Below are 12,092 nucleotides of genomic sequence, written 5' to 3' on the forward strand. Positions count from 1 at the left end.
GCAGTCAGAATATATAATGAACTGCCAATAAATCTTAAAAACTTAAATTGTAATAAATTTTTAAAAGAACAGCATAAATGGCTAGTAAACAAGTGTTACTATAGTGTCCAGGAATATTTACAAAATATAGAATATTGGCACATTATAAAAGATTGACATTTCTGCATTACAATTATTTCTATATTATTATATCTGTACAATTAACGTTTAAACATTCGACATGTTATTTTATTATTTAATTAATTTTATTAAAAGGCCGGCAGCGCGCCTGCAATGCCGCTGGTGTTGTGAGTGATTATGGGCGGCGGAAATCACTTACCATCAGGTGAGTCGCATGCTCGTTTGCCCCCTGCGTTGTAAAAAAAAAATTATATTATTACATATTAAAAAAATATTTTGTCATAACTTATTATTATAATTTATTATTATTATTACAGTTATTAAAACTGTTGCATGTCAGGAATGACAAAATGTGTGAAACCATTATAAAACTACCATATGACCTTATTGTACCATATTTTTTTGCATTAAAATTCATTCATTCATTCATGCAGCCAGCCTAGGTCTCATATTACTACTTTCGCTTCCACGTGTGCTAACAAATTACTATTTAAAGCAGCCATTTTTCTTAACACATACAAATTACCAAAATAAAAAATATAACGAAGTGTTACAAAAGCCTCAGTATTCACGGCTACAACCTTTGAGGGGGTATTCAGATGTATTTGACGGATATAGCGAACGTAACATTTGAATTACCTACATTTCGTATATATTAAATAATGATAATTAATAACTATCATGAGTTTTTATCACGGTAGGCTAACTGACCTGCCTTTTCATCCTCACCTATCATCCCTCACTGGTGCCCCGCCAGCGTATACCGTTAGCGCAGGCGGGGTTACCATTTCATTAACATCTATTAAAAAAATATAGTTAAAAAAACTCGATCGAAACGCCAAGACACTCGACTCATAATTCAGCCACATGACAAACTTGTCAACTGGGGTAAAACAATACAGGAACAAATACATTTCCGCGACAAGAACCGCGGGCGTCCCGCGAATAGGGTTGCCATCCATCCGGTTTTATCCAGACTAGTGGTACTTTAATCTTGTGCATTTTTGTCATTTTTTTATGCAACTTAAAATGGCAAACAAGCTGATAACCCACTTGATGGAACGTAGTAATCGTCGCCTATAGACATGAACAATAGATACAACAGAGTATATGTACCTTATCGTCCAAGACACTCTTTATGCGTTGCCTTTTCTTGAGGACTAAAGTGGTATATCTCTGTACCCTGTAATTTAAATAAATTAAATTTTAGTTTATTTTTTTATTATAATTTGATTTTACAAATATTTAAACGTATTTTCGAAACCTCTTGTGATACGTATTTAATTTTTATTATTGATATTACGTTCTGTTAAACTAAGCCAAAAAATCCAAATAATCAATTTGAATATATTATCAAAATGAGCTCGGAAATTCGACATAACGTTTTTAGTTACTATTCAGTTTAGTTAAACAATATTTAGTAAGCTCCATTCGATTGAAAAATACTTCTTGATGAAGTTAGTAAAATAATGTGTAATTATTTTATACAATTAACAGGCATACAAGTAGAAGGCCCACCTGATACATTATGATACTCATAGTGGACTTCATGCGTTGAAGTTCCTGAGGATAAAGCTGTGTGTCTCCGTACCCTGTGATTTCACTACCATATTCCTTCTGTCAAATCAAAACAATGCGAGCAGGGTTGCTAGACAGCAGAAATATGAGCCATTGCTTTGAAGTTGAACTTTCAAAATTTTCAAATGGTAACCCTACCCACGAGGGCCCGCAGGCACCCCGCGAGAGCCCGCGGATGCCCCGCCATAAATCGCACGAATCGCATAAATCGCGCGCATCGCATAAATATCGCGGCGCGCCGGAGAACGGAATCACTTTGGCGTAGATAAGGTGAAGCCAGTCTGTAGGCCGCCTTAACTGCAATGCGGTACAAATGTTGTGGATTTGTGAATTACTCTAATCTCAAATTATAGTGGATGCAAGTGACTTGGAACCATTGCTTATAGCAGTCTTTGGGGGAGGCTTATCTCCAGCAATGGACAGATAATGGCTGAATGACGACGATGGTAATCTCAAATTAGGTAAACAAAGTTATAAACGTAATGACCGACTTGTCCAAATTTTATAAAGCTATATTAGCAGAACGTAATCAGATAAACATGATACCTTATGGTACAAAAGGATATAATTAAAAATTTTGCTCCACGAAATAGGAACTGTTATTGTAACCATACTTAAATATAACCAACCAATCGATCAATTGTTTAAAAAGATCGAGTACGGCCCAAAATCGTAAAAAATATCATATCACTCAAAAATACAGGTGACTTAAGAATGCCATCCTATTTGAAATCGAATTAAAATATATCGTCATAGTCGTAGAATACTGACGGATCTGACAAATATTACATATATAGATCCGTCAGTATTCTACGACTATGACGATATATCTGCTTTATAATTTCATTTGGACTAAACTTTAAATTTAAATAAGTTCTGTGGACTAAAATGACTTTGGTCTAGTTTATTAAAAGGATTATTAAAATTTGCAGTGTAGAACGATTCACTACTAGATAGAGTAACGACCTCAAATGCATTGTCGGAGTTGGTGGATGCAGGTGGCTCAGGACCGTTTCTTATGACAGTCTATGGGGGAAACCTATGTTCAGCAGTGGACAAATATGATGATTATAATAGTGAAGACCAGAGGGAGACTTTGTATAAAAGTCGATTGCTTGAGCACCTCTGTCCCATTCGTGTTTCTACCGTCAAGCAGTTGTGTTTGCATGGCTGTGTTTCGGTTTGAAGGGTGGAATATGGCGTGAATTTACAGGATACAGAAGAATAACAGCTGAGTCTTCAGGAATGGCAACACATGGGGGGGTATCATGGGCGAAACAGTATACTCTATTATGTACATGGTACTGCTCATGTCTATAGGTGACGGTTACCACTTCCCATCAGGTGGGCCGTCAGCTTGTTTGGCATTCTAAGTTGTATAAAAAAAAGACTATTATAATATTTTTTTTATTTTTATGCTGGTTACAATTAGATCCAGTCCCACCAACTCGTGTACCCACAACACCATATCTCCAAGTTATTCCCCCGGATGAAATATGTGGCAATTTCTTTGAATAATACATGGCCCATATTTCAAACACAGCAGCTCCGGTACTACGCGCGGCCTACGAACAAACTGACAACTGTACCGTGTTGTCGTGTAAGCAATATCTACTATCTATTATCTATCTTCACGCCAAATTCCTTGTGGAATAGGCAGAGGGAAAGGTTCTATCTTCGTCTACTAGAGGAAGACTTTGTACAGAAATCATTTGCCTCATGCAAATACATACCTATATTACATACCTTGATTTTACTAATGTTTCTATGATGGAGCAGCTGTCTTTACATGGTTGTAATTTGGTTTCAAGGACACAGCTTTCAAATTCACTTTCATTCTTACTCAAATTTCACTGACATATCCAATATGTCAGTGAAATTACAAGATATGGAACTTCATTACCATTATATCAGCCTTCAACTTTCTACTGCCTCTTCCTTGCGGCGTTTTACCAGTAGTTGCCACGCTTGGTAAGCGGATTGGCAAAAAGAGTTAGGCTTTAGAGATGTTTTAAAAGGGACGCTGCTGCTCATCCCTCCCTTAATCGCCTCTTACGACACCCACTATGCTTTCCAGCATTTATTTAATTTTAATTAAATAAATACTGGAATGCTCTAATTCATTTATTTTTTTTTTAATTATTTGTTCTTGATATTATAATGATGTTAATTAAAGAACATCTTTTATTATATTTATTTAATGAATTCTTTCTTTTTCATAGTATTAGTATAATAAAATAATTATTATATATAATAACAAAATAAAAAAAAATATATAATCAGAAGGCATCATAAAATTGTACGATAATAAAACTTATATTAATGTTATTATTAAAAAAATGCTGGAAAGCATTGTATTTAATCACAATAATGCTATCAAATACATAATTTGTGTGACATTGTAACTGGAAATCTTGTTCGAACTCCAACGCAGTGATTTCAGGTACATAAATACGATTTAAAAGAAGACGTTTCGTATGCGTACCTAATATAATATTAAATCAATCATATTTATAAAATAGAAAATGTAGATTTAAATAACTTTAGCAATTCGAGAGACTGTATAGAATAAAAATTGTGTGTCACGTTTCTTGAGAACCAATCCCAACGTAAGCTGCTTAGTGAGGATTTGTGTTGCCATCTATTGATTGTTATTATACCCAGAATAGATGGCAGATAGCAGCAGCTTAGCATAATATTATAATATTTTACGTACCATTCCATGGGGGGATCGAATATGACCTATAATGGTGTTTTGACAAAAGTTGCACTTGTAATATTTTTATGCTGATGTAGATTCATATAGTTGTAAAGAAAAAATATTCTTTTTGTTCTCGAATTCGCTTCAAACTAAGTTATTTCTGGATTGCTTTAGTGTTTGTGGGATCAAAATTGAACGATCACCTATCTCGCGTTATCTGTGTAGGACTCCTCATGGTACCCAAGTTAATTATAACTCCTCTACACTTTGAAAACTTTTGTATTCTTATTTACTATTGGAGAATTAACTGGAGTATTTTAGCTAATTCTTCCATTGATGTAGGTTATAGTGAAGAATGATAGATGAGGATGAAGTTAAATCAGTCAGCTTCAAATGGTTTCTAAGTGGAGACAGCTACTTGATATAGTTTATTGCTGGCATAGAATATTATACTACATATTAATGCCCATTACTAACGGTTGACTGTAAGAGATTTTCTTAATATACCGAATATAAAATATTTACGATAAATATTTTACAGTGCAGTACAATATTAAGTTTTGTGTAAAAGAAACGTTTATTACATGTAAGAGATTGCTCTATGCTCTTAATCTTAGAAGAGAGTATATTATGCTTGGCTGAAGCCATTTGGCCATTTACAGACAAGATTTTACTTTTTCTCTATCATCATAAAAATGACTAAGTATGTGATGTACTTTTTAAGATTAAGCTATGATGAGGCTGACATATCCTTATATAAAAGCCTCTAAATAAAAAAAGATAAAAAAATGACTAATTTACTGGTGCCAATGATATTTATTGGATAAATTTACCATCTAATTTCCTGTAAACGGAAATTCCGCATAATGCTACATAGCTGAAAAAATTGATAGGAAAACTAGATGTAGGTACTCCTCAATTTTGTATGAAATAGGAAGACTTTTTGGTTACACAAATATAAGACGCAAAACGTAATGAAAAAAAAAACAACAATAAATCTCAAGTTTGTACCTATTTCTCGCTTATCCAAACTATACTAACCTCACAATATCACCATCGGTCCATTATTTGAAAATTATTAATCGACACGCGAAAAAAAAAAGTATCACCTGCCTCTTTTTGTGCCATTCAACATGTGCCAGTGCCAAACGACAAAGAGATGCCAATGGCACGCCAATTTATCACGTGAAACCTGGCCTTTTAATACAGATAATATATTGGGACATTAGAGTATAATAGGCCTATCCAGCAAGTCGTTTATTATGTTTCCACACACCAAACTTACTGTTGCAACACGTTTAATACTTATATTCGAGTAATAAAGTTCATTATTGTTTGTGCATGGATTTCTTTTGCCAAATCTGTGTAGTGTTCACGCACTGCGCAGTCAAAAACGTGTCTCTATAAATTGTGTTCTTAGTCGGCACGGTATTGTTGTAGATCGTAGATCTTGTTGAAAAGATTATAACAAGATTTTGTAAAAACCCCGACGCATCATTAGCCAGTTATTATTGCGTTTCGCGCACTGGGCCGCGGCTTGTCAGAAATAAATCATGCATATAAAATGATAAATGGTGTTTGTTTAGTTACTAGCTGCGAAGGTTACTTCTTGTGTGAGCGCGTTGTGTTTTTTATTACGAAATCCATTAATTGATTACGCTTTTTTTTTTAAACACTTCTATCAAGTATGCGCAATAATTTATTTATAAATTAGACGGCTATGTTACATAATCAAATAGCCGTGTAGGTCTTGGCATAGAATGGGTCACTCCTTCCTTTCCCATAAGTGTCGTAAGAGGCGACTAAAGGAACTTAATAGTCCAGAGATGAGCTGCAGCGTCCCTCTTAAAACGTCACCGTTGCCAATCCACCTGCCAAGTGTGATCATTATTAGCAACTCCCCTTCCCAATAGAGGGAGGCCTTAGTTCAGCAATGGAAAGGTAATGATGATTGATATGATGATGATGATTAGATAATCAAATAAATAATATCATATGTTTAGTTTAGTCCTTAAGGAAAGAATGTATAAAACTCGTTTGCTTCAGTTTTACTCCGGTACATGTTTCTGGTGCTATGAAATACACTAACAATATCTTTAAAATATGATTAGAGAGAAGTGTAGACTGAAAGACGATGTAGTGACAAAAATCGACAAAGGAATGTTGCATTGGTTTGGCCATTTGGAGAGGATGGATGAAAGATGATTTACGAAAGAAAGAAAGAAAGAAAGAAAAAACTTTATTTTACAAGAAATATGCGACGGCACCCACACAGGGGTTAAAAAAAAATCCATATATTAAGAATTATAATAAAGAAACAACACAAAAAAATATTTATAAAAAAAAAAATATATAAAATTAAAAAAGAAAAATATGTATTATAACAATTTCATCAAAAATGAGTGTGTGTGTGTGTGTGCGTGCGTCGTCCTGCAAAATGAGGCGCGATTATGCTGTAGTGTCGACCAAATCGCCAACCCGCGGGGTCCTAATAATAACAATAATGTTTTAAAACTTGACCAACACAGTGGTGTGCTTAAAGTGTATTGTGTAAAAAATAAAAATAAAATAAATATAATAAATTTGTGCGGGTATATATTGAATGAATTGTGACGTTGTCAATGTTGAATAATAATAATCACACGAAAAACATAAAATACGTATAGAATAAGTATTTTCCTTTTACGTAATACTACGGCTAAAGAAACGTGTGTGGAAAGATTGATGAATCGTCTTGAAAGTAACCGGCGAGTGTGTATAAAAAGATTGATGAATGTGAATGAAGCGAAAGAGGTTTTTTAAATCGAAGCATTTGGCGTTCCATTGCTTCTGCCTATCCTAATGGGAAATAGGCGTGACAGATATGTATGTATGTGTACAATAATTAAACAGAATGGGCACGACTCTATAAGTAGGCTTAAGACTAGATGAACCTGTCAATAAGAGACGTATATAGCTCACACAGACAAGTGTTTATTTGTATTTGTTCAGTTTGAAGGATGGGATACGGCAAAGAAATGGGAAGGCGTAATATTTTGTCTTCAGGAAGATGAGCCTTGCTATGTGCTTCACCGACTATATTGTATTCTGGTGCTATTCGTGTCTACAAGCTATGGTTTCTATTTTCCATTAGGTCAGCACCATTCTCAGTTGTATAAATCACCATTATATTAGCCGTTGATTACACACTTCTGGACATAGGACTCTAGACTACATTTACTATTAGGGGATTTTATCAGTAAATGCCACGCTTGGCAGGAAGTTTTTTTTTTTTTATGCGTGAAAATGGCATGCTTACCCCGCCTGCGCTATCGGTATACACTAGCGGGGTACCAGTGAGCGGTGATAGGTGAGGATGAAAAGGCAGGTCAGTTAGCCCATTGTGACGAATTCAATGATAAATTGGTCACGATAGTTGTCGGGGGAACCGCGTGAAGGTCGACCTGATAGGGTATATTGATAGCAATGGGGACTAAACTCCTCATTACTAACAATCAGTTACTAACAAACAGGCAGTTAGGCTTTGGTGATGTTATAAAATGGCCGCTGCCTTTTCTTTAGTTTTGCCTCTGGTTTTGCCCCAATTGAAGACTTCTTTTTGAGGAACATATTCTTAAATATACAAATTTTTTTATTATTCCTAAAGTGCCAATCGAGCTGATAGTTCTTCTGATGAAAACCAATCATCGCATATAAGCGTACACACGAGCACTGATACAACACTCCATTAAAGGATGCAAACAAATTCAGTTTCACTTACAGATTCTGCCCAAAATATTTTATTTATACATAGTTACGGCAATAAATAAAATACCGTCTCGTACGAAGAGCACACAACATCGGCGTGTTTTAACTTGTTCCAAACGTCAAGTCATAAACACGGCAACATTACACGGGCCTGTCTCTCTGGAGTGCAGCTCTTAAAACGCGGCTGTATGTTTGAATTATGGCCACGCCGAGACTCGGCTGTAATGAATATGGCCGACGGTATATTTCAATTTGGCCGAGGCAACTCGACTACGAATGTTTTTACGGTAACGTGGCGGGTAATGGTGCTTTTTGACGGCGGTATTATGGTGGGATTGTGAAATATTGGCGGAATTAGGCGTGCCTGAATTCATTTTGCTAAACAAGCTTCTAATTATTATCATTTCGGGAACTCTTTTTAAGAGGTTCGTGTTTATGGGCTGGTTCTATTTAATAAGGCATTATGATTATTAATTTATCTATCTACTTATATATAATTGTTATTATCAGACCTTTGTAATGTTATTTATAATATTTACTGAATATCAGTACTGAAGCAAATGAACAAAATATTTCTAACAAGACGTCATAGAATAAAATCTATATAGATTTAGTCAACCTTTTTTTTATACAACTTAGAATGGCAAACAAGCTGTCGGCCCACCTGATGGAAAGTGGTAACCGTCGCCTATAGGCATGAGCAGTACCATGGACATAACAGAGTATACTGTTTCGCCCATGATACCCCCCATGCGTTGCCATTCCTGAGGACTCAGGTGTTATTCCTCTGTACCCAGTAAATTCACGCCATATCCCACCCTTCAAACCGAAACACACCTTTTAACGTAATCCAGGTACAACTCTTTACACTTGACATCATCATCATTTCAGCAATTACTTGCCCACTGCTGGACATAGGTCTCCTCTATAGGCTGTCATAAGGAAGGGCCCTGAGCTACCTGCAACCACTGACTCCCTGCTATGCATTTGAGGTCATCACTCCATCTAATGTTGAACACACTGCGTTTGCCCGTACGAGATCGCCGCTCATTTCATCACTCGCCCCATTGGTTGTTGGTTCTTTGCGCTATGTGACCAGCCCACTGCCACTTTAGCTTGCTTATCCTTTGGACTATGTCGGTTACTTTGATTCTTTTTCGGATGTCCTCGTTTCGGATTCTATCACGCAAAGAGACTTTTTTTTTTATGGCAAACAACTCCACCTGATGGAAAGTGATAACCGTCGATGACAGTACCATGGACATGCGTTGCCATTCCTCATGCGTTGAGGACTCAGGTGTTATTCCTCTGTACCCAGTAAATTCACGCCATATCCCACCCTTCAAATCGAAACACAGCTATGCAAACACAACTGCTTCACGGTTGAAACACGAATGGGACAGAGGTACCCAAGCAATCGACTTTTGTACAAAGTCTCCGAGCACAGCCCTCTCCATAGTCCGCTGAATAAATTTAAAATATAAACCGCATTAAATATAAGAAATATAAATTTCCAGTTATCATCAGAATTAATATAAAAATAGATTAACAGTACGTTTGTCAATATTGAAGATAGATACACTTAGTGAAATTTAAAAATTTTCCTATAAGAATGTATAAACATTTATATACTATTAAAATAAAACATATGAGATACAAGAGTTCTCCATTTAAAGCAACGTTTTATTACCGTTTAATTAAGAGTACAAGTAATTACTTATAGCTGAACAGACCAATCCCTTCTGTTAGAAAAATAAACCCTCCACCGCGGCGCCAGTATATCATTGGCACATTTCTAACCCTGCACAGTGGGCTAATTTACCGCAGCCATTTAGCAGCGGGGCACGGTTGAAATTGTGATATACAGGCTGTTTCATTACGCTCGTACGACGTAACTGTGCAATAACTCAAAATTATTGTCCGCTTTACGGTTTGCACGACGTCAGCCGTAGGGATGGCTTACGACACAGCGAGCTTTATTTCGTGTTTTTGTATGTATATAGCCGCGTTTATGAATATGTGTGCAATAAAAGGAGACGAGAGGGAATTTCCAAATAGAGTTTGGGATTTTTTTTTTCTTATGGAAAATAGTGGCGTCTGCCAAATGGCATGTGAAAAATGTCTTCAAAATTAATTAATTTAAAAAATAAAAATATTATCATGCTGTATAATAAAGTGATATATTATTTAACGCCATCTAGTACCAAACAGAGTTTATACCAGATAACTGATGGAGACCTTGTTTTTTTTCTTATGGAAAACAGTGTCGTCTGCCAAATGGCACGTGAAAAATGTATTCAAAATTCATTAATTTTAAAGATAAAAAAAAATCATGCTGTATAATAAAGTGATACATTATTTAGCGCCATCTAGTGCCAAATAGAGTTTGGTATACCGAATAATCGATGGTGAGAAGAATCGATTTTTTTTATAAAAACAAAGTTCTTTTAAATTTGTAAATATGATAAATGAATTTAGTGAATTACATTTATATTATATAGATCTGACCATAATTTTTTTTATAATCTAAATTATTGATTTTTCTAGTCACACTAAAGTATATTTTATTATTTTTACATATTGAAAAGCGAATGATAAATTGATACAAACTTGTCACTGACACGACCAAAAAATACAAATTGTTATAATGCGAAATTTATTTTTGCGATATCATTTATAATGTGTCATAAATTTTAATAGATACGCATTAGACCCCCGTTGGCCTAACAATAGATATAAGTACTTCATCACACGAAAAAACCGACACACCATGCTTACTTATTTATGAGCCCAATTCAGCTCAAGACCCTCTATGTAGGGAGTATAATATCAAGCGATCGATATCAGCTCATTTCGTTGAGCCCACACTGGGCGCGTACAAAGGAACCTGTCAAAAAAACTGGTCCTGGTGTCATCTCTCTTTTGACAGATGACAGCTGCGGGGTACCGACAATACGAGCGTTGTCGATTTATCAAATCCAGCACAATGCCGCTCATCGGGGCGTCTACCACACTGTCCTTGTACACAGAATAATTTTATACCGTACCGCAATTCTGCCAACTGTGATTTTGTGGTGTCGTTTTGTTAGTAATTTTTTTAGCTATAACGGCTGAGAATGCGTATAGCAGTGGTGTTAAATGACAGACAGCCGTGGTAAATTAGTAATGGCAGTGATTTAAAAGGGCGGTAAATAGGGTTATAGCCGTAAAGAGTGTAATAACAAACATACATTTCACGCTCGAAAATTCGCTAAGGTATTTATGGCAAATTAGATATGGGCGTCCAGTTAAAATGGAGGTTTCTTTGTCTAACATAAGTAAGAAGCACTCACTTGTGTAACTACTAGATTTATTAGGTTATTAATTTGGTGTCGCTCTCTAGTGTCAAACAGGGGTCTCTGATACTTCATGACCGTAATTATTTTATCAGGCCATGAAACATTCAACTACATTTTATTTTTTTATATAAAATAGAGGGTAAGCGAGCATGAAACTCACCTGATGGTAAGTGATTACCACCTCACAAAGGCACCCGCAAAATCAGAGAAATCGCAGTTATATTGCCGACTTCTTAGAATCGAATATGCTCCCTTTTTGAAGGTTTCAATGTCGTATCTATTCGGAAATACTGCTGCTGGGAGTTACTTCCATAATTTGGTTGCGTATAGAAAAAAGTATCTACGTACTTGTACGCATTGTACTAAAAATTTTGACAATATACAAGGGAACAATTTAAGAATTTATTTCGAAATACAAAAATAACTCCTTCAATCTCGTCTTAATTAATTTGGACGATTCAAATCCAGTTTATTAAAAAAAAAATTATCAAAATCAGAATTTACAAAGATATCGTGTAACTAGATAAAATAATAATAAAAAAAAAACAAGCCCATTGTAAACCTTTTGTAGTCACTTAAAACTGGCCATAATCTCATAAATCATGTCA

This window comes from Galleria mellonella, unplaced genomic scaffold (assembly GCF_026898425.1).
Source record: "Galleria mellonella isolate WM207_F2 unplaced genomic scaffold, CSIRO_AGI_GalMel_v1 utg37, whole genome shotgun sequence".
NCBI classification, from domain to species: Eukaryota; Metazoa; Arthropoda; class Insecta; order Lepidoptera; family Pyralidae; genus Galleria; species Galleria mellonella.